This window comes from Patagioenas fasciata, chromosome 14 (genome assembly GCF_037038585.1).
Source record: "Patagioenas fasciata isolate bPatFas1 chromosome 14, bPatFas1.hap1, whole genome shotgun sequence".
In the NCBI taxonomy this organism is placed as follows: Eukaryota; Metazoa; Chordata; class Aves; order Columbiformes; family Columbidae; genus Patagioenas; species Patagioenas fasciata.
In genome coordinates, this window is record NC_092533.1 from 16,961,153 (window position 1) to 16,982,847 (window position 21,695).

General features: G+C 48.2%; 1 protein-coding gene across 4 annotated transcripts in view; it reads right to left on the reverse strand.

Annotated features, from left to right (window-relative positions):
* PSD2 (pleckstrin and Sec7 domain containing 2) overlaps nucleotides 1–12,819 on the reverse strand; it is a 63,495-nt gene extending 50,676 nt beyond the window's left edge. For 2 of the 4 annotated variants that reach the window (XM_065849165.2, XM_065849167.2), the window contains exon 1: nucleotides 12,621–12,819. The gene's annotated coding sequence lies outside the window, so the exon portion shown is untranslated. The remainder of the gene's footprint in view (nucleotides 1–12,620) is intronic. The other 2 variants (XM_071814852.1, XM_065849168.2) reach the window with 1 other exon arrangement.
* Between the last annotated feature and the right edge of the window lie 8,876 nt (nucleotides 12,820–21,695).

A 21,695-nucleotide genomic window follows, 5' to 3' on the forward strand; every position in this document is an offset into this window, starting at 1 on the left:
AAACTGTGCCATCACCAACATACATAGCTACAGCTGGATCTCGTCCTCATCCTCCTCATAGCCAGCCTGCTACAATTGCCTTCTGCTTTTCTTAGAGAGGAAAACACTAATAAGCCAACCTGTTTTCTGGGCATTTGGCTTGGGTTTTATAAGAGCTTAAAAATTCCCTTGGTCACTCTTGCTGGAGAGGGCCCTTGGGCTAAAGCACCTACGGTATCATCCTCTGCTGTGACAGACCACGTGCTCTGCGTTCTCATCCCCATTGAGCAACAGTGAAATGCACTGCATGGCTATTTGATTTATATTTGTTGATCCCTTCCATAATGTGGCTGGTGAAAAGGAACAGATGAGCTTTCATGATCCAATTCACCAATGAATTTACAAAATGCAAGTGCAACACGTCACCCTGGGCAGAGAGTGCGTGCATGGGCACAGCAAGGTTTCTTTGAGGAGGCAAACCCTTGGAGACAAGGAGAGATCATAGCCACGGCTCTTCCTTTTTGAACTATTTCTCCTCCCTCTTATGTCTCTACTGTGACCTCTGCCCTTTCAACACCACTGAAAATAAAGACCTTTTACCATTCTCATTGTGGAAAACCCTCATTTATTTCTCCTATGGGCTGGAGGCTTGTTCTTATGTGAGTTTGAATCATACCACCTCTCAGCCTCTCCTCTCCAGATCGTAGTTCCTGCATTCTTAGCCTATTCTTGTAAGACAGCTTCTTCAGTCCCTTGAATATTTTGACTACCTTTCTCTGGATTTTTCTCTGTTATTTCTATTACTCTGTCACTGCCTGGAGATGGGGACATTGCTCATGGGCAATACACTGTCCCAGTGGTTTCTGTCCATCACTGACAGTTAAAACTGCAGGTCCTATATCCTTCACTTGTAGAAAAGAGGCCATGGATAAAATATATCCCACAGACTAAAATAAACCAGCTACATGCTAAAAAAAGAGCCTTTGGGTAATCAGAAGTCACTGTGCATGTAATATACTTTTTCCTAAAGCCAAATTGTACAGCTTCTTATTTTGAATTTTTATTAGAGTCCCCAGAGCAATTAGTACACATTCAGATCCAAATGACTCTAGCAAAACTTCATCTTGGGGAATCAATGGCAGTTTTTCACTTATAGAAAACAATAAAGCTGAGTTTTAAAATCCTTAACAGCACTCTTTGCGCTCTTTTGCAGTTACTCAAAGGGGGGAAATAAAACAATATACTTGGTGTTTTTCATTTATTCCTTTCCTTGTACTGACAACTTGCAAACCTGGCTCTTCCTTTCACAGGGAAGAGTCACAGTGTCAGGTTTGTAGGGTTGAAAGCCTGGACTGTCACCACTTGGTGAGGCGGGAGGAGTTGCTTAAGCTTCCACAAAAAATTAGGCCTAAGCATAGAGACAGTGAGCTTGTATGTTCCCCAGGAACACATGGTCTGGATGACCGGGTAGTGAGGTGGACTGCGAACTGGCTGAAGGAGAGAAGCCGGACAGTCGTGGTCAATGGGGCAGAGTCCAGTTGAGGCCTGGATCCAGTGCAGTGCCTCAGGGATCAGTACTGGGGCCTGTATTATTCAATATATTCATCAATGATTTGGACGAGGGAATAGGGTGACTGTCAGCAAGTTTGCTGGTGACGCCAAGCTGGGAGGAGTGGCTGACACTGGAAGCTGTGCTGCCATCCAGAGACCTGGACAGGCTGGAGAGTTGGGCAGGGAAAAATTTAATGCAATATAACAAGGGCAAGTGTAGAGTCTTGAATCTGGGTAGGAACTACCCCAGGTTCCAGTGTAAGTTGGGGAATGACCTATTAGAGAGCAGTGTAGGGGAAAGGGACCTGGGGGTCCTGGGGACAGCAGGGTGACCATGAGCCAGCACTGGGCACTTGTGACCAGGAAGCCAATGGTACCTGGGGTGGGTTAGAAGGGGGTGGTCAGTGGGTCAGAGAGGTTCTCCTGCCCCTCTGCTCTGCCCTGGGAAGACCTGGAATATTGTGCCCAGTTGTGGCCCCTCAGTTCCAGAAGGACAGGGAACTGCTGGAGAGAGTCCAGCGCAGCCACCAAGATGCTGAAGGGAGTGGAGCATCTGCCGTGTGAGGAAAGGCTGAGGGAGCTGGGGCTCTGGAGCTGGAGAAGAGGAGACTGAGGGGGGACTCATTCCTGGGGATCAATATGGGAAGGGGGAGTGTCAGGAGGATGGAGCCAGGCTCTTCTCGGTGACAACCAATGATAGGACAAGGGGTAATGGGTTCAAACTGGAACACAGGAGGTTCCACTTAGAGATGAGAAGCAACTTCTTCCTGGTGAGGGTGTCAGAGCCTGGCCCAGGCTGCCCAGGGAGGTTGTGGAGTCTCCTTCTCTGCAGACATTCAAACCCGCCTGGACACCTTCTATAGGCTATAGGAAAATCATTTCATCTCAGATCAGGAGTGAACACCAGTCTTTTTCCTAGTGAATACTCTACAGATAAGCTTACTAGATATGCAGGCCGCTGTTTTCAGTTCAGATCAAAAATTCCCTTTCAAAACTGCAGGAAACATTCTTACAAAGGAAGTGTGGTTTAAGTAAATACTCCTTTTCCAAAGTAAAACAGATTATCACTGAACTTCTTAAAATGTCCATTGGTTGTAGAGCACCAAGGAGGTGTGATGCACTGACACATCATTCTTCCATGTTGCAGTCATGCTCATTCTGTCAGCTGGCAAAGGTACAGGTTCTGCAAGCGGAATGAACACCCCCCTCCTTTCTCCCAGGATCCCTCACTCAAGAGAGATCTGGGGCCCAACTACATTTTGGGTTGGTCCATCACACACACACACACACAAAACCCAACAAACTAAAACAAACAAACAAAACTACAACAACCAACCAAATCAAACAAAAGTCCTCAAATAAACAAAACCCCCACAAAAACAAAATGACAAAAAAACCAAACCAACCAACCAACCAAAACAACCCCCCAAAACAAACAACCAAACAAAAAATAAACCCACAGGATTTCATTATTCTTTTAGGATGTGCTTGTTATTATCTTTAATATGGCAACAGGAGATGCGAGTCAGAACTTGACTGTACCAGAACTTGCTTGAACACATGGTAAAGCACTTTGGGATCCATCTCACTCGAATGCAGACATCTCCAGCTGAGCTCAGCCCCCAGGACCCTCCAGAGCCAGCAGAAAGGTGGCACCTGATCTGTATTAAAGTCTGTGTTTCAATGAGAAAACTGCACTCTGGTGTTCGCTGGCCAGCCCTCCACAGCCTGGGACAGCAATTCCAGCTGCGGATGTTTATATTGCAGACACCTACTTTTAGAAAGCAAGCCTCCTGCCCAGCACCACTGACCACATTTAGGCTGCCAAACCCTCCTTTTCTCCAAACGTCTCTCTGCAGACATGATCCTGCTTTTGCAGCACAGATAATGAGTCAGAAACAAACTTTCCTGTAACCTGCAAGCCTTCTTTTTCCTTCCCATAGCCAGTTCAAAGCACACAGAATCACAGAATCCCAGAATCCCAGAATGTCAGGGGTTGGAAGGGACCTGTAAAGCTCATCCAGTGCAATCCCCCCATGGAGCAGGAACACCCAGCTGAGGTTCCACAGGAAGGTGTCCAGGCGGGTTTGAATGTCTGCAGAGAAGGAGACTCCACAACCCACCTGGGCAGCCTGGGCCAGGCTCTGGCACCCTCACCGGGAACAAGTTTCTTCTCATATTTAAGTGGAACCTCCTGTGTTCCAGTTTGCACCCATTGCCCCTTGTCCTATCACTGGTTGTCACTGAGAAGAGCCTGGCTCCATCCTCCTGACACTCCCCCTTTAGATATCTGTAAGCATTAATGAGGTCACCCCTCAGCCTCCTCTTCTCCAGCTCCAGAGCCCCAGCTCCCTCAGCCTTTCCTCACCCGGGAGATGCTCCACTCCCTTCAGCATCTTGGTGGCTGCGCTGGACTCTCTCCAGCAGTTCCCTGTCCTTCTGGAGCTGAGGGGCCACAACTGGACACAATATTCCAGGTGTGGTCTCCCCAGAGCAGAGTAGGGGGAGCAGATCCAGTTCGCATTGCTGTGTTGTCATTTAAAGAGAACAGGTGCTTCAGAAAGAATTGGTAAGATTTTCTGAGTGGGTCTCTCCATTTTGGAAATGCTGCTGACATGAGCGACAGCCCCCAGGAACACCACTGCCCGATATGCCTGAAACGGTTGGACTTCATGATCTTAAAAGTCTTTTCCAACCTAAAGGATTTTAAAATTCTAAAACTGGCTTCCCAAAGTATGGATGCCTTGAGCATCATGAAGTGTTGAAGCTGAGTTGCTTTGAAAAATGAGCATGTTTCCCAGAAAATAACTCCTGTGCAGAGGCTTGATCTGCCCCTAATGGATGTGCTGGATAACCATGCCAACAGGAATGTGATTTTCCTGATGGACTATAGCACTAACAGGCATGCTCCTACACTAATGTAAAGGTGCTCTATAGAGACAAGGTCATTTCTTTTCCACAAGGGAATTATAAGAGCAAAAAGCACCATTAGGTTGACATAATTGCATCAGGGCAGTGCACTGTTTTAACAATCCCAGCTCTTGGATCCGGAGGCTCCCCTCATCTCCCAACGTGCAAGACACCCTGTGCTAAAACTCGTGACAAGACTACAGAAGAGTTTCTATACCAGACTGCAGTAAGTCATTTTGCCTCTTAGAGGTCTTTTTATGAAGCACAGAGTTCTCAGGGTTTTTCTCCTGCTCCTTAGACATCATTACATTTAACCATCAGAAAACAATTTGAGGAACTGATGAATTACACCCGGGACTGAGTCTTCACTGATGCACAGAGAGACCTGCCAGAAATAAGTGTGTTGTAAACATGGAAGAAAAGTTCAGGCGATGAATGCCATTCAGCCCGATCCATCAGATGACCCCATGACACGGTGGCACGAGCGGAGTGGCACTTAGGCTTGCAATGGGAGCATGCAGCCTGAGACAACTGTGCAAGCTGCACGTTGTATGTCTGAGTCAGGCAATGTCTGATTTTTATAGCGTGTAAAACTAAACGGACAGTGTCACCAAGGTGCCCTCCTTACAGTTTGCTGTCATCTGGAGACCAGTGGATTCCCTACCCTTCTGCTTGTGCTTACAAGAAACATCTAGGTCATTAAAGCACGGATTTCTGCTACAGGATCATTCCCTGCATCTACCAGGAGCTGCTATAATTGTGTGTCCACTTTCCTTCTCTCTTGGACTGAGGGCAGTAATAGTAACTCATCTGCATTTTAGGTGTTGCTGTCGTGCTGTGATTTTGCTGTGATGCTGCACATCCGAATCTTCTGCACTTCATCTGGGTCCCCAGCAAGCTCTGGTCCAACACCCCCACCAGGCAATGCAGAGTCACCTCCTCCTGAAATTATCAGTTCTCATATCGGGCACAAATGGGAAATCTGAACACCTAATTCTCCCTCTTTTGCATGCAAATGTGAAAAACCTGCAGAGGAAGCCTGGAGAATACCAGAGCTCGAAGTGGTGAAAGGAGGCAGCTCCAATGAGGAGCAGCCAAAAGCAAGGGCCACCCCAAGAGAGGGGAGGAGAGGTGCCAATGAAAAGGTCACGCTTTATTATAAACCACATTTGTAAATAGTTTATAAAGGGTTAATAAATGGTTAGCAGAGTCTTTCAGCACCCTGCAGACAGGGGCTTCTGAGCGCATCAGAGATACTGCCTGTAACATAGGATGAGCTGCGTGTTAAAACCACTCATTACCTGTATTAATTCTTTCCAAATAATTTCATTTCTAATTAGATAGAGGCTAAAACTGACTGACAGGCAGGCAGGATGTTTGTTTGTTTTGAAAGACACTTGTGAGCTCTCCTCTCCTCCCCTGCTGGGGTCAAGATGCCCCAGATGAGAGCGGCCACGTGAACCAGCTTCTGCTGGGCTCCTCAGCGGTGGGGCACTGGGAGGTGACAAGCCTGCAGGTTTAATGAGATGATCAGGGGCAGCAGTTCGGGGACAGAGGAGGCTTCATTTCTCAGGGTGGGAAGGAGCAGAGTGACAGGTCACCGTGACACGGGGACTGAGGAGAGAGTCTCACAGTAGGAACAGCTCTTCTGCAGGCAACATGAGCCCCACTGCCCCCAGCTCCACCAGCACGCACCTCAGCCCAGGCTCAGGGCTGCACTGAGCAGGTGGGGCTGGAGGGCAAAGGACATCGCAGGCCAGCGGGGTCCAGCCTTCAGGCTTGGGACCTTAAACCTACCCCACCTGAGCCCAGCTCGCCTGAGCTCAGCCCAGCTCAGCTCAGTGCAGCCCAGCCCAGCCCAGCTCAGCTCAGCTCAGCTCAGCCCAGCCCAGCCCAGCTTAGTATACCCCAGCCCAGCTCAAGATTCCAGTAGCCCTCACACCCCAGTCCAACTCAGGGCATCAGGCCAGATGTGGGCCAGGGACACCCTGTTTCTACTGCCATGTCTGTGACCAGTTCGCTGCCTGGCAGTGGCTGCCCAGGGTGAAGACAGCCAGCAGAGCTGGGCCAGGCTCAGGGCACACAGAGCCAGCCCAGGCTGTCCCTCCATGTGTCTGGCCACCAAAGGCCACAGCCAGGCCAACAACAAGGCCATGGAACAGCAGTGCCACACACACCCATCCCACAGGCCCCTAGGAAGTACCCATCAAAATATTCACAGAATCCCGGAGTGTCAGGGGTTGAAGGGCCCTGGAAAGCTCATCCAGTGCAATCCCCCCATGGAGCAGGAACACCCAGCTGAGGTTCCACAGGAAGGTGTCCAGGCGGGTTTGAATGTCTGCAGAGAAGGAGACTCCACAACCTCCCTGGGCAGCCTGGGCCAGGCTCTGACACCCTCACCAGGAACAAGTTTCTTCTCAAATTTAAGTGGAAACTCCTGTGTTCCAGTTTGAACCCATTACCCCTTGTCCTATCATTGGTTGTCATTCCCCAGCTTCTGCTCCCTGCTTTACTTCTGGGAGGAAAAACAACCCTGCCTCAGTTTCCCCACCTATGAATGGGAGAAAGCTACCTCCTGGGATCTGGGGAAGAAAGAGAGAGAGCTTTAACAGTGAGAGAAGACCAAGAGACCTGGATCAAAAGGTTTGAAAGGACAAAGGATGCCTTTTCTTCGAAAGGCAGGTTAACACTCCCAGCTGCAGGCAACCAGCTCCTGCTTCGGCAGGCTCAGGACTCCGGCAAAGGGTGGCGCGAATAGCTGCCTGGTGTTACTAACTTATATGAGATAAAACCTAAACCCTCATGAAAGCAGCACTTGGCAGAAACCCCACCCTCAATTACAAAAATAATTTAATTTTTTTAATGAGTCTGAAGCCTTTGGGGCCTCATAATCTAATTCAATAAAGCTTTCTCACTTTCCTCTTGCCTCGCTTCTGTTGTACCAGCAAAGACAAATATATATTTTTAATTTAGCACAATCCCCCTGCATTGTGTATTCCCTTCTCCGCAGAAACCACCTCTGTCCCCTCTGTGCCTGTCCTGCGTGGCCAGGCTGTGTCTGCGGCCTGGTTGCTTTTGTTCCTAGGAAGTGGCCAAACTCTCTCCACCTGCGTGATGTTCTTTCCCAAAACCATGCGAAATTTTTTGGAAATATTGTTCATTGGCCAAAAATTGCAATGATATGGCAGCTCTGTGTTACCTAGATTTGTGATGCATTTGCGCTGAAACCACTGAAGAGCTGGATTTAAACAAAAATCCCTAAAATAAAAAAGTTCAAGAACTGAGCTTCATGCTTTGACTTTGGAGCAAATACAGATGTTGATCAGGAAAGCTCAGAGGCACATGCTCCAGCCCCCAAAAAGGCCTCCTAATGCAGACCTGCAGGATTTGTCCTTTGAGGGAGATGTTTGGTTCTCCATCACAGAGCCACAGAAAGGCCACAGAGATATGAGGATCTCAGTTGCATCACATGGGAGATACAGGATGGGAAGTGACTGCAAAAGCCACCAAACCCAGCTGTGAACCCCTCAGTCCAGAAAACAATGCATAAGATCACAGGGCGGTCCTGTCCCCAATGTGCTCCCTGCCACACTCACAGGATGCTTAGAGCTCCAGGAGACACTGGGAGCCTCACAATGCTAAGGTGTCTCAGAGCAGGAGTCACAAAACCAGCGGACTAGGGCTTTGCCATAGTGGGGAGCCCGGGAAATGATCCTAGGAACCAATCCATGCCATATGCTGTAGAGGAAGGCAAAAAATGTTGGGATGAATCCCATACCCATCCTGCTAGACAGGAAACCTTGCCCCTTCCCTGAGCCCTGAGGAGGTGTCTGTCTCACAGCAGCTGGCAACGACGGGGTATCCCACCACTACCATTATTGGGAGCCATTCAGGATGCCACAGAGAAGACAAGGACATAGGAGGAGAGGATGCAAGGCCTTCCCGAGCTCATGTTACCACAAAGGTGTCACCCTTACCAGTTTGCATGGGACCCCTCAGAGTGGCACTGGGAGGAAGTCTTCAGGTGTGGTCTCCTTTTCCAGGTACCAGTGTGAACCCAACTCCTGCCCAGGATGTGGGGGTCAGCTGTTCTTTCAAACAACCCTGTAGCAGATAGCGTGAGCCACCTGCCAGTCCTGCCACCTCCACAGCCATCAGCCAGCCCCCCAAGACTGGCTCACGTACTACAGAGCTGAAAAACCATGAAGGAAGAATGTGGTGCAATGAGAAGGAGGAAGGTGTAGGAGTGGAGGACACACAAGCAGTGGTAGTGAAGAGGCAGGTGACAAACTGTGCATCCAGTACCAGGCTGAAGTCCAAAGCCCAGAAAAAGCCTGGAGAGAACAAGGACTAAGGCTAAGCTGCACTGTCTCTGCTCAGGCTTTCTTATGACCTGTTGCCCTGCCTGGTGCTAGTGAGGGAGCACTGGGGCTGCTTCAGTGACAGGAGCAGTGTTTGCTCCAAAGAAGGAATCACTTAGTGTCCCTACTTGGGACTTGAGCAGAACTAGGTGTTGCCCAGGGTCAAGACAGCCAGATTACGAACTGCAGGGAAGGACCTCCCTGATAATCTCAGCTACTTATCTCCTGGATCTCCTGCAGGAAGACGAAGGGACAGCAGTGAGGATGAACGGTGAGGTGGTTACTGTCCAGGTTGCACAAGTGCCTCTCCTCTGGTGAACACAGCCTGCCAAGCCACCTCCCCAGGAAATGAGGGAGGGAGCCAGAACCAGCCCCATCCCTCCCACGTATAATTCCTGCACCATAACCACCACAGAAATACACCATGAGGCTCATATGTGGAAGGTACTACCCCTTTGGACCCATCTAACCACTGAGAGCCTGGGTGCACTGAGCCTCACATGCACCCAGTCCCAGCACATCCCTAGGAAAGGCATTTCCCCGCTGAAAGGGTGAGGAGGATGTTTTCACCCTCAGCAACTCTGGCAAGGAGATGTTTCCACAGCGGAGACATTGTCAACCAGCAGAGCAGCCAGGAACCTCAAGAGATGTGGCTGTTTACAGAAGTGGATCACCCACTCCAGCGACTGCACGCCTGTGACCTCCAAGCAGGCTTTTTCCTCAGCAGGAATCACTCTGTCCACAGCCAGGACTTTGGTGGCAGTAGCAACAGCTCCCACCCAGCCCAGAGAGCAAGAGCATCCTTCTGGCAAAGCCATCGCCTGTGCAAGTCAGCAGGGCCGCACGCAGATGTTTGAGCTGAGCAGGCCTTCCCATTTCCTTCTGGCAACAAACACCAGCACCAGCTTCAGGTAGAACCACTGACACCACATGGGGCAACTCCACAGATGGAGAGGGCACTCCAGACTTCAAAAAAGACACTTCAGTCCCTTTAACAAGGTAGATTGATATACCCAGTGCTCTGCGCCTCGTGACAAGCATAGCACATGCAAATCCTGGCATTTGCTGAAGCTTGTGGCAACACTGCATGGAAGGACCTTCATCAGCGGGAAAACACAAAGAAGGGGACAAAAAGGTTTTGGATGATGGGATGGAGGGAAGAGAAGGGATGGAGACATACGCTGGAGTCAAGAAGAGCAATACAGGGTATTACACCATGGGAGATGAGCTGTGAGCAGCACCAGGGGGAGACTGGAAAGCCAAGACACCTGTAAAGGCTTCGCACTCAGAGCTGGATGCAACCATAAAGAGAAATAAGGCAGATACCTCCTGCCAAGTGCTAAGCATTCAATTTCACGCGAAGAGCCAGGTGATGGGTCACAGGAGGACACCAGAGGGGGTGTTACCCTCATTTCAGTTACCCTCTTGGTGGGGTCAGAAAAGCGTGTCCTCATCTTGGACACCACAGAAGCTGTTGTAAAACTTCTTGACTTCCTCCAATGAGTGGTCTCAGCAAAGAGCAGCCTTACTCCATCCACCCAGTATCCATGAACCAGCACTGCTCCCAGTCACCACCACCTTCCCACTGTACCTATGAACGGGGTTGCACTATCTGGATGTGGAACTGGCCTGGTGGTCAGAGGCAGAGGTTTGCTGGAAGAGCTACTGCGTCCTCTGCCCAGCGCTGCTGCTGTCACCTTGGAAAACTCACTTGACCATGTGAAGCCTCAGTTTCCCCAGAGAATAATACAGGCATGTCCCAGGGTGGACTGAAGAGCAATAATGTGCTGAGACAGGAGGAAACACAGTGATAATCCAGAAGGATAATACTTGACTTCCAGCCTCACGGATCCGAGGGGATCTCCAGGGAAAACCACCCACTTCAACGCCACTTGTATCTAACTTTTAGGGGGAAAGAAGAGACAGAATGAGGACCATCCATTTTGTGAAACAGCCACCTCTCTGACTTCCCCTCTGGGCTCAGCCGCCCACTTTCAGACTTTATGCATTGTTTGCTTGGACTTGTACAGGAAAAATCATGTTAAAGAAAATCCTAGCTGAATCACACACTTTGGAGTGGTTGCAATGGACAATTTGACAAGGACATGGGGATTTGGTATATTTTTAATACAAAAATAATGATAATGTGCTACAGTCCTGGCTAAAAACATAATCTACTGGCATGGGGGGAATTTAAGCTGTAATACTAGCTACTGTAATGCAGGCCTGGAACTCCATGCAAATATTACCCTGATCCAACAGCTACAAAGCTCTGTTTATCCTAGAAATTAATTCTCTCTTATGTTTAGTGATACAATTAGAGAAACACTGCCATTCTGATGGGCTTGCTTCCACCAGTGCCTTTTACTATATTTACATCCCCACAATAGGCTTGGTCTTACAGAAAAGGGTGAAATTGCATTTATGGAGACAATGCCACATGCATTCCCAAAGCGTTTTATAGATGTAAAGTTAGGCTCCAAATTGCACATTTATTGTGTGAGCACACAATGAGCTCAGATTAAATATTGACTAAAGCCAGCCTAACACCCAAAATAATGAAGATGAGCACAATAGTGTGATTTACTCCCAGCCACTAGAGAAATACACATCTGTAACATATAACATGCCCTTCCCACAGATATACTCTTTGTATTCTAGCTAGCCTTAGGCAGGAAAATTTCATTCTCATAAATTATGGATTTTCTTTCCCAACTGCCAACACATTCATATTACCAGTTGCAAAGGAAACAAACACAAAAACAACCACCAAAAAAAGCCATTCCCCTGATACAGTGATGAGCAGGTGACTGGCTCCTTGTATGCTCAAAGTTGAGGCAGGAAAATGGAAGATAAACATGGCTAAAATCAGCGAATCCTTTCCCTTTTGTCCCCTGATATACGGGAGGCAGCAGGGAGGTGTGGGCACGGCAGGTATGTTTTTGGAAAGTACTCCCAGCCCTGGCTGTGCTCTGAAAACTATCTGTCCTTCTCACGCCTTCCTCCTCCCCAGACTTGTAGAAGAAATTCAGGGAGATATAGATGCTAATATAATAATTATAATAATAGCACAGTGCTGTACGGGGGCAACACACACTCTTCACAGCAGCTGGACCTCTAAATCCTTTAATAAGGTACTGCTTCGTTCAAGATTAAAAGAAATTGTAACCTAGAGCAGACAAAAAGACACAGGAGGTAAGGCAGGATCTCACTCGGCAGCGAAGCCCCACTCCAGTCCAGATGCAGTCATATCACTTCAGCTTCTCTGTACCATCTCCATGACAACCATGTAATTTGGATGCAATAACCACTGCCGAATTGATCTTTAAATGTAGCTTTGTTATGAAACATAATACTGAACATATCAGGCTCAGGGTAAAGAAAAGTAGCCCCCTACCAATGAGGTCTGTGATTTAAGAGCCCCCCTTTAATTTTCAGCTGCCAAACAGTCTTGTATTTCAATAATTGCGTGGATGAGCGGATTTTAAAATCGGTAACAGCAAACACCATTTGCGTGTCTGTGTGAGTACAGCATGCTGTACTATAACATCTCCAACGAGACACCACACTGAGAGCTGTAAAAATGTGTCAATGTGTATTCAGAGAATGGGCATCATTCCACATGCACGCGCATGCACACACACACACACACACACACACCTACCGGAGAGATCTAATCTCCAGCAACTGAAGCATACAGCTGATGCATCAAATAATCCTAATAGAAATCACACCCGATATAATTAAGCAAAATAGGATGGGGGATCAATGTACCGCGTGTCGGACAATGAGAGCAGGGGAGCTCACATCTGCACTTACCCATGCAACGAGCTGTTTATTTTTTGGTCCTTTCACAAATGCAGCTCCCTTTTCTCTTCAACAATCCATGCAAAATAATCTGCAGTCCCACCGTTGGAGGAGTGGCCACGTCCCTCCCCCTCCACCACCTTCCTAGGTCTCCCTGTTATTGGCTTCCTTCTCCCTTCCCTCCTGCTCTCCCTCTCTTGCTGGCGATGGTTACACCTCCCAGCCTTCCCCCAAGGTGTCAAGACACTGCTGGGGATCCAGCAGCCAGGGTGGGAGGGGACGGGGAGAGGGGAGGAGGCAGGGAGTGATGCTGAATGGACCCGGAGAAAGGATGGAAGAAAAGCCCTGGCTGCAAAGCCCCTGCGAGCAGACCTGACGCTTGGCTGGGAGGCTCTGCTCGCTGCTCGGGCTGCACAGGAGCTGCCAACAATATGCCCAGGGGTGTCGGGGCTTGTCCCCTCACATACACCTGCAAAACGCTGGGGGACAGGTCTGCTTCCTGGCATCGAATTGCTGCCCTTCAAGCTGAGGCTGGCTTGAAGTTTTGGGTTTAAATCCTGCTGAATACACTGTCTGTAACAACTGATGCACTTCCATAAACAGCACTGGAAATGCCTGAATGACCCACCCCAATGCAGACCCCAGCACTGCAGACTGGCTTTCTCTGTGCCTCTGCATACTCCCACCTGCCACAGCCCCATCCCACCCCACTCCACCCCATCCAATCCCATCCCATGGAATCCTGTCACATCCCATCCCATCCCACCCCACTCCATCCCATCCAATCCCATCCCATGACATCCCGTCACATCCCATCCCATCCCACTGAATGCCATGACATGCCATCCAATCCCATCCCATTGCATGCCATGACATCCCATCCCATCTCATCCCATGGAATCCCATCACAACCCATCCCATTGCATGCCATGACATTCCATCCCATCCCACCCCACTCCATCCCATCACATGGAATCCTGTCACATCCCATCCCATTGCATGCCATGACATCCCATCCCATGACATCCCGCCACATCACATCCCATCCCATCCCATCCCATCGCATGCCATCCCATCCCACCCCATGGCCGAAGAGCCCTGCTGGCCTTCAGCAGCAGTGACAAGTTTGCTCCAAAGCCACCACCAGCATGGCAGGCCAGACCATGCGCCCACTCGCCATCACATCACTTCTTTGTCAAGACTCACGCCTCTCCCTCCTGACAGCCCGTGCATGTGCAGGCAGTGCTTTTGTCTAGAAGCTAACACAGGCATCTGGCTCACCGAGATGGCTGAGGATGCAGTATAGAGTGGAGAGGCATGTTGTGTCCCACACTTTTCCTGCTTTAGGGGCTCCTGACTTTACTTGCAGACCCAGTGCTGTAGGGAAAACACTGCCTCTTGGACATTTGGTGGCTGTAATCCAGCAGGGGTTTCCACGGGTCTGCAGGTGAGGGGTGGTGAGTGCTCTCTGGTTCAAGTTGCCCAGCTGGAACACAAGTCTTTCGTCCCTCAGCCTAAGCCAGCTGGGGCAGTGGCCAGTGACTGGGATCCTCCACTTGGCACACACGTTTGCAGTGGGATTGCTCACATCTTGGTGACCCATGGGACCCAGGATGCTCACCCATCTCTCTCAGCCCTGTGCTCAAGGTGCCCACAGCACCATGTGTGTGCACTGTCCTCCCCTCTGACAGCTCGCAGGGGACCGAGGGCTCCCACACCTGCATGCAGAAAGCAGACCAGGACTGGACCTTTTGGCCAGGGAGGAAGGGCTTGGTGTCTGCCCCAGAGGCTTGTTCCAAGACAGTCAATGGCTTCCTAATTCTTTGAAGAAAACTTCTCCCTAGACCTCTGTGCCTGTTGGAAAGCTTGTTCCAGACCATGCACGCTGCTGAATGAGTGGACAAATCCTCAGCACCCTGAATTAGAAATCTCATTACAATGTATAGCGATACATCCAAACACCGAAGCACAGCCATTAGATGAAATAATGTCCTGGAGCAGCTCAGCAGAACACAGCTGTATATTCTTCCAGAAGGGATATCCCACAGCACAGCACACGGGGTTATTTGCCAGGGATAGTATCGGTAATGAACCATGTAATGAGCCACCCTGCAGCTATACTCAGGAGTTATCCAACAAATGCAAGTGTGAATGAAGGTTACTGTGTTGGAGAGACATAAAGAAATGATCTTGTGGCCACAGACAAGGGCAGTAAGCAGCCGGACAAACCCAGGTGTAGGACCGCTAACCTCCCTCAGGGTTACTTCATCCAAGAGACACGATTCACCTTAAGCCATCACAAAAGTCTGTCTTGCTCCTCTCTCTGATCATGTATTTATAATCAACCAATTATCAGGTTAGGGTACTTTAACCAAAAAAAAAAAAGGCACACAATCAATATTCATCATTCTATTGTACTGTTCAGGTCTCAAGGCAAGTAATAAAATCCAATTTCTGCGCAGCCAGTCCTAGGAAGTAACATTTTGCAGCATGAGAAAATGAGGTTCTAGTTTCTAAGAATACATCCACTAGCAGGGCTCCAAATAACTGGGTTATCAATCATTCTGCTTCTGGGAACGAGCGGATCAACAGCTGGCTTGAGGGAGAAACCTCCTCTCGTCCCCTGAGCAGGGTGGTGTGCTTGTCCTTATCACTTACGAGACACTCCTAACAGCAACAGAGTACTAATGTTTTTCTTGGATTGCCTGCAGATCTGTGTTGGATGCCTTACGTATGTCAGAACGTTTTTTGGGAATTAAGAAAACTCCTAAACTATAACAATTTTGGACATGCTGTTTAACTGCCTGTATGCATGTGAACATGCAGATGCCATTTGCCACCTGTGATATGAGTTCCATGGGGAAGAGGGAGCAACCTAGGGAGAGGCCACCTTCTTTCTATGCCAATACCAACCCCTCAAACCCCAAACAAATGAAAGCACATCTCTAGGAACCTTCCAGGAAGCAGGGAACTGCAGGCAGCAGAACTAAACACTGCAAACCACACAACAGACACAGAAGTTAACCATCTACACTCCTCAGACCATGGAAACACTCCAGCTAGGCCAATGGGATGGGCAGACATCTGGAAAAATATGGAAGCTTGTGGTCACAGAATCACAGAGTATCAGGGACGGGAAGGGACCTGGAAAGCTCATCCGGTGCCAAGTCCCCATGGAGCAGGAACACCCAGCTGAGGTTCCACAGGAAGGTGTCCAGGCGGGTTTGAATGTCTGCAGAGAAGGAGACTCCACAACCTCCCTGGGCAGCCTGGGCCAGGCTCTGACACCCTCACCAGGAACAAGTTTCTTCTCATATTTAAGTGGAACCTCCTGTGTTCCAGTTTGTACCCATTACCCCTTGTCCTATCATTGGTTGTCACCGAGAAGAGCCTGGCTCCATCCTCCTGACACTCCCCCTTTATATATCTGTAAACATTAATGAGGTCACCCCTCAGCCTCCTCTTCTCCAGCTCCAGAGCCCCAGCTCCCTCAGCCTTTCCTCACATGGGAGATGCTCCACTCCCTCCTTAGATTATTCATAGTCATGTACGCCCAGAGAATCCAGTGATAAACATGAGGCTGCTCCAAGGCTGCCTTCCCTTCTCTCTGAGTGGAGAAACCAGGACCACTTACCTAACAACCCCACAGGGTCTATTGACTTCACCTGGCCATTGAAAAAGTGTCTTAGTTGCAACATAATGCCAAAGTTTGAAATGCTGCATCCTTCTTACAAGTAGTTTTCCAAACATGAGCTGCTCATGGTACTTAGTGTGGCACACAAGGGCACTCCTGAGTGCTTCTCAGCCTTTTCCTTACTTTTTCCTATGAAAACATCGCAAGTGTTTGCATGTGCCCAGGAACGGTTTTTCTCCCGTGTCCTCCCACAGGTTTTTTTTCAGGAAATTAATTGGATTTCCCAGCTGGAACTCACTAAATTTCAATAGAACTCACTTTGATGGAAGCCAGAACTCGGAGAAAGCTCTACAAGCACCTTGCTGCATGCTCTTTGCAGGCATTGTGGGTAGGAGCATATGGAGGGGAATAACAGCGCTCTGAAAAGGGTCAATCTTTGGGCATCTTTGTCTGCATTTCTCTCGACACTTAAAATCAGCTCTTTGCTCTGGATAATGACTGTCCTGAAAAGTCTACCCTGGAGCTGTTTGAGCCAATTGCTGAGATGTGGAAACGGTGCTTCACATCAGGGGCAGCAGAGCTGGCGGGGAGGCAGCTCCTCATGGCTATTCCAGGGACAGGCAGAGCTGAGAATCTTTAGTCTCACCCTGGGTGGATGAATGACAGACAGAAATGATGCTTTAAAAAGAATAATGAGAAATAGGCTTCATGCAAAGAGCTCCTTTAGAGCTCCAAGGCAGAATGGCTGCTAATGGGTTTGTAAGTCTGGGAAGATGGAAAGGAGACAGGAGAGGTTCTTGGAAGAGAGTCCAAAGAAAGTGTACACCTTTGTATGTGTGTGTGCGTGGGTGTATGTGCACATACATCAGTGTGTGTGAGTGCACATACATCAGTGCATGTGAGCGCACACACCTGCAGAGACCCCACAGAGCGCAATGCTTTGCTGGATTGAGGGTGAAGCCTTGGAGACTGAACATGAGACCCACAACTGGCTCTTCTCTGGTTGCATTGGTTCCTGCTCCACCGTGGCTTGGTCCAGGGTGGCTCACGCTTGGTGGGTGGTCACAGAGCCACTGATGGACTACGGTGCCGTGATGGGTCAGAAGGTGGGAGGGAGATGTTATGAAGGGGGAATTGCCAAAACCCCCTGCTTTAACAGCCAACTGAAAACTCTTTGGCCTGAGAGATTTGGAAAACCCCAAAGAAATGTCTTCCAATAAAGCAGCTGCTACTTATGTGCAGGAAAAAGCACCTTCACCCCAGGAGAAGGCTTCACAGCCTATAGGTGATACTGTTTACATCAGGTACTGCCAGATCCAGAGGCCACGTCTCAAACTTGCAGCCATTTCTGAAAGAGGATGAGGAGGGGAACAAAGTGTCCTTGAAGATGAGATGTGATGTGATCAGAAAGTCCTCACCCAGCATTTCTGCATCAAAGTGGGCTGTTGTCTGAGTTACAGGCATACAGGGGAACATCACCAAGTTCTGAACTACATCAAGCACTTCACCCTGAGACAAACCGTCCAGTGGTTAATTACCTCATGGGGGAAATTACTCCAGCCCCAAGACTTGCATCTAAACACTGCGTCTGGTGTCACTCTGCAACCATTGGCTCTTTTTAGATGACAAAGCCTGGCTACTGCAAGCACCGCAGTGACCAAGCAGACCAAATCATTCTCAGCATCTGACCTGTCCTAATTTCACTAAGATCTAGAGTATGAAAACTGTACCCTGAGCAAACTCTGGGAGGTCCAGCAGGGCTCTGCTGTTCTTCTGGCTACAAGGGGTCCACTTCCCTTCCATGTTTTATTATATTCCAGTACAATGAGCCTTCCCTTCTCTGCCACTCATGATCTCACCTAAACAAAAGTCATCCTATTTCACCTGACTAACTTGAGGTGCAAATACACCCCAGTACCCCAGGTACCAATAGATTTGAAACATTAAAAACCTAAAATGATTTCTCAGCCACGTTTTATGAAACTATTCAGTGTAGTTGTTCTGGTCCTAGATATGTACAAAAATGTCAGTTAACCAGTTGACATATCACGTGCTGCCTGTTTACTACCGGAGCAAGAAGTTTCCCGTCACCTCTGTAAGAGATGAACCCATGGCACTGCTTTTCTTCAGAGCTACGAATCTTCATGGCTGGGCACTGCTTGTGTCTGCAGTATCAGAGGAGACCCTTTTATCACCTTCAGCTAAAAACAACACGCAGCATTTCTTTTCTTCCTGACATACATGCATATAAATACACATCCATGCACACTCTTTTATAGTCCTTAATGCTAGTAAACATAATTTCCATTGACTGTTCTTTCAAATTAGCCTTCCAGGTCTCTGCATTACATAACCGTTAATTCATAGCTTTTGTTACTGAATCCCTTCTTTTTCTATTTGGGTTTTTTATTACCATTATTATTTCTGCCTTTCTCTCCCTTAACAATGACAGATTCTTAGCTAAGAATATCTCTGATGACTCCAAATTGTGTGCGTGCTGTGAAGACAGCATCTATCAGAGTTTTCTTAAACAACCCTCATTTATTACATACATTATTTTTGTCTCAGGTTTTCTTCCAATAATTTCTTCCTTGCAATTGTTCTCAACTTCGGAAAATCGACCACTTTAAAGTGACTTGCATATGTATTATCAGTTTAGGATTACGTTCTGCTCATAACGAATGCAATTGGGTCATTTAAGCAACTATTAATTCTGAGCTCAGCCATCAATTTTATCTGTTGGACTGAGGTCTGATACAGAATGACACCAAATTCACCGCAATACTTTCGGTAACAGAAAATTATCACTCGTCATTTTTGGAAACTCTGGGGCTGTGTTATTGGCAGCAGCACGAGTCCTTCAGCATCTCTCCCTGAGGCTGGAAAGCTGTTCTGTGCACATGGATTTCCTCTCATTTGTTATGAAGCTGTTTAGGGAAGCTATTTGTCCAGCCCCCCAGTTCAATCCGGTATTCTGCAGGGACACATCCGTGCTGGGGCAGATCAACTTGAACCTCTCTGACCATGGATGTTGGCCCAGTCACCTACCCTCACCTTCGAGGCTCGTCAAGATTGTCAGTCTGGATCCAACCTAAGGGCCACAGTAGGTTCTCCAGCTCTGATTTTCAAAGGCTGGGGGTAGGGGAAGGGGGATTAAAAGAATAATTTTGCTATGATAAACCTGACTTGCATCATATTGTCTATAAATAGAAAATTGCGGCTGGTAGAAAGGGACATTTAAATGATCTAAGATTTCTTTTAAGCTCAAGAATTAGGGTCTGTCTGGGACACATGGGGAACAGAAGCCCAGAGGACACGGGACTCCCACATCTGGGAAGGTGTTGGGTTGCCGTGGGACAACAAGCAAGGACAAGGCTCGCAGCTCCATGAACCTCTGCAAAGAGCATCCCAGCCTCACCTCCGCTCCGAACGCTCCTGAACTGCTCATGTGGATTCAATAAGAGGGACGCTTTGGGATGCCGGTGGGGAGATGATATAGATGCCAATGAATTACCATTAACTATGTGGGCAAAGGAGAAATTGTTCAGTGGCTGAACTGAGAGACTAAACAGAAAGTGTTTCTGGTACAGCAATTAGTTATACCCCAATGTTTTCTCTCTTTTGAGCAAGGAATTCGAGGAAGATAATGATCTTCTGCAAGCAGGAAGATGAAGAAGAGCTAAACAATTTATGAAAAAATCCATCTCAGTAAACTATCAGAACTAGACCATTCAAAATGAAGAACTACAACTGTAACATTTATGGCTTGATTTTTTCCCCCGTGTGAAACTCCCACTGCAAGCTCTGAACCAGTTAAGGTGACACAGTGTATTTCGTTTGCAACAAAACACTTGTTCAATTTTATTTTTTTAATTCATTTCACTTCTAGATATTTCATTTAGGTCCTAGCAGAGCTGAATTTCTGTGAGGCATCAGGAAGGGACAATTCACTATATGGGATCGGGAAGGAAGCTGAGATAGGTCTGGAAAGTCAGTTACTGTCCCTCAGGCCTTAATGCATCTGCTGTTGCCATCAGTGACAGCATGAAGGGCACGGCCATAATCAAGCTACTTGGCTCCATCCTTGCAGCCATTCATAGATAATCTCACCAGGGCTCAGGTTTTTCAAAAATCTCAATCACAGGGCATGTTCCCCTGAACGCAGCACCCCTGGGGCCACCCCGCACCACGAGCATGTGTCTGTAATACAGATGGGAACTGTGTTTTCAATGGTAGAGCTTATCGTTCCTCAGCCACAGGTCAGTATGGGACTGAGACATGGTTAAGCAGTTCCCCAGCCTGCACTACCTCGTAAATCAATTTCCATTTCCTAAACCACTGCTGACGTCTGTCTAAATAATCATTACCTCCACAACCACGCTGAGTGTTAGCTTTTGCTGAGTATCACGCAGAAGATTTGAAGGTTTTGAAAGGATGCTGAGCTTAAGAAGCTGCCGCTCCAAGCAGCTCTGGGTGTTTGTCACATTTCACCAGCTGGTTTTTTTTTCAGCACACACACAAACACACACCCTACACACTCTCTTCCTTGTCTGTCGCCTAAGTGAATACTTGACATCAGATCTTCCAAGCCACAGCACATTTTTAATCAGTCAGATAATTCAATCATTCATTTCAGACCTGCTCAGCGCAGCTGTCATTTTCAAGCATCAAAGCTTCTCTGTCAAAAACCGCGCAGGCTGGGGGTTCGTTCGGGCATCGCTGCTTCAATGTCCTGGTGGGAGGAGTGGAGGGGGTGCAGGGAAAAAGAACGGGGTGGATTAAATGAACTTATTATAAATACTTCCGAAGCTACCAGCTCACCATCCTCAGCAGAGAACGACGGCGTGGCACGAGGGCGACTCGGGAATCTGCAGGATTTGTAAGGTATTTGCAAATCTCACTCTTAAATTGCAGAGTGGGGAGCAGGAGGGGTGTGTCGGATGAAGCTTCCTGCCTGAGATGCTCAAAGCCACCAAAAGGGATTTGAATGTCTGGTTCTCATTAAAATTAATGGAAATTGGGTGCCCAGACCTACAGGCAGCTTTCAAAAGCTTCGTCTCCATTTATAATTAATGTTCCCAACAGGGTGACTAAATATTTATACAATAGGTCATGTTATATGCAAAATGGAAGATGTGCCTATTGGTAGATGAGGGACCAAGAGAAGGAGAATCTGATGGGATGTCAGGTTCAATCCTCACCGTCTGTTTAAAGCTCTTCTGCTTGCAAATCTCCTACTAGATGAGTAGCTGGGGTGGCAGCTCCAGCAACGATGATGTTCTCAGGGTACAATACAGCAAATTAAAATGGCAGCTTTACAGCTTTCCTGGGTGCTTCTGCTCTCCCTCCCCACAGCTCTCACTTCCTTCACTAACTCGCTTCACCGCTGCAAATCTCAATTTCCAGTATGAAAAGCACACAGCATCAATGAGTTTACGCAGTGCAGAAATAGT